General features: G+C 60.1%; 1 protein-coding gene across 4 annotated transcripts in view; it reads right to left on the reverse strand.

Annotated features, from left to right (window-relative positions):
* The window catches only part of UBTF (upstream binding transcription factor), a 9,581-nt gene extending 8,109 nt beyond the window's left edge, over positions 1–1,472 (reverse strand). Inside the window, exon 1 of one of the 4 annotated variants that reach the window (XM_072414717.1) lies at positions 1,448–1,472. The gene's annotated coding sequence lies outside the window, so the exon portion shown is untranslated. Of the gene's footprint in view, positions 1–600; positions 933–1,031; positions 1,359–1,447 lie in introns of those variants that run through there. The other 3 variants (XM_072414719.1, XM_072414715.1, XM_072414716.1) reach the window with 3 other exon arrangements.
* Positions 1,473–2,145: the final 673 nt, after the last annotated feature.

Raw genomic sequence — 2,145 nt, forward strand, 5'->3', positions numbered from 1 at the left:
ATGATTGGCAGATGGGGGGTGCAGGGTCCGGATTGGCAGATGGGGGGTGCAGGGCCCGGATTGGCAGATGGGGGGTGCAGGGTCCGGATTGGCTGCGGATAGATTCGGGATAATATTTCTAGACAGGAGGGGGCGATGATTGGCAGCACCCGGTGCCACACAGATGGCGGGATTGGATGGGGGGGCAGTGCGGTGACATCACCCCCCATCCAGTCCCAGAAGGGCAGGCGGAGGTCGGTGATCTCGGCGGATTAGCCTGCAGGGGGCCCCCGCCGCCTCCCAGCACAGGGGCCGCCCAGCACCGGGAGGGGGACGGGATCCGGAAAGCAGTAGTGCGGGGAGGACCTGCAGCCTCACCGGGCACCGATCGCTGCGGCTTCGGCGGGTTTCCCGGGCGGGGAAGATGACTGCAGACCCGTATTACCGGGGAGGGGATCGGAGGCCGAATATGGAGAGCCCGCTCACCCACGCCGCCATCCCCCTCCACGTGTCCGGGCTCCCTCACCTTCCTCCCGGGCTCCCCGCCATGCTCCCCGCCATGCTCCCCACCTTCCTCCCCGGGCTCTGCAGCCATTGCTGCTCCCGATCCCCGATCATTACCCGAGCACAGCAGCCGCGATCCTTCTCTGTGTCCTGCCCGAGCTCGTTGTTCTCCTCCCCGAGGGGCACGCAGGCTGCCCGGCCTCACCTTCCGGCCGCAGGGAGGAGGAGGAGCCGGAGACTCGGGGGAGAGCGACCTCACCAGACCCAGCACGGAACTAGCAGCCTGGCCGAGAAAAACAAGATCGGCTGCCCGGGGAAGGGAGGAGGAGAGGCGGGGAAGGGAGAAGGAGGGGAGCCGGAGAATGGAGGAGGGGAGGCGCGGGAGTCACCCGAACGGCCGATCCCCGCTTGTAAAACCCCAAAAATATGCAAAAATCGAAAATAATAAAAAATGAAAAAAATAAAAAAAAATGTCAGCGATCCTGAATAGAAATGTAAAAGGAGCGGCGATCGGAGGGGAAAGGATCGGGCTGATCGGGCGGACTCACCCCGCGATGTGCAGTGCCGGGGCTCTTCGCTCGGTTCTCGGAGACAAAGCCGCTGCGGCAGCCCCTGGGTAATGGCGAGCTCCAGGGGAGGGGGGGCGCTGCCTGCTCCTTCTCCCCGCCCAGCGTCTCTGCAGCAGCAGCCGGGCAGACAGAGCGAGGGGAGCCGCCTCCTCCTCCTCCCGCACCCATCCAAGCTGCCCCGGCAGGGGGGAACCTGGCCAGCCACGCCGGGCTCCGCGCTCACTCCGGGCTCCGCGGGGCGCTCCGCTGTATTCAGCCACCGAGTCCCGGGCGTACACCGATCCCCGCACACATCGCACTTCCCCCCGCCTTCCAATCAGCCCGGCTCCCTGACACAGCCCGGTGCCCACATCGGCCATCCCTCCCTTCCAGCCTTCCCCCCAACACAATCACACCATGGATGGAAGTTTAATAGGAGCGGGGCCATAGATGACAGCTCACACACACGAGCCGCACTTCTCGCTTTTTTAGCTCATTTTCTCCTCTGCCCGACTCCACCTTTGTTGTTCCAAGCGTCAGAGAGAGAGAACCAATCATGTCCTGGCAGGGAGAGGAGTAACATGCAGCCTGATGGGCAGGGGGATGGGGGGCCACTGATCTGGGGGGGACATACCTGTATGGGGGAGGGGGGCATACCTGTATGGGGGAGGGGGGCATACCTGTATGGGGGAGGGGGCATACCTGTATGGGGGGACATACTGATCCCCCATACACACCACGATCACCTCTGTATATTACTCAGCAGTCAGGCTTGGCAGATGTGAGATCCATGGCTGCATCTGCTGCACTGACTCATCACAGCTCCATTATTATTACACATGAGGAAGGATCACATAATATATGACTGCCATGGCAGGCATTGATCAGCCTTGGTAGAAGATTCTGTACCCATATAGATGGATGCTAGGACAAGCCTGGATTGGCAGCTGTAAGATTCACATATATGACATTCATTGATCAATACTGATTGGCAGCTGTAAGATTCACATGTATGACTTTCATTGATCATACTGATTAGCAGCTGTAAGATTCACATATATGACATTCATCGATCAATACTGATTGGCAGCTGTAAGATTCACATGTATGACAT

The sequence above is a fragment of the Pyxicephalus adspersus genome, chromosome 6, assembly GCF_032062135.1.
Source record: "Pyxicephalus adspersus chromosome 6, UCB_Pads_2.0, whole genome shotgun sequence".
Classification (NCBI taxonomy): domain Eukaryota; kingdom Metazoa; phylum Chordata; class Amphibia; order Anura; family Pyxicephalidae; genus Pyxicephalus; species Pyxicephalus adspersus.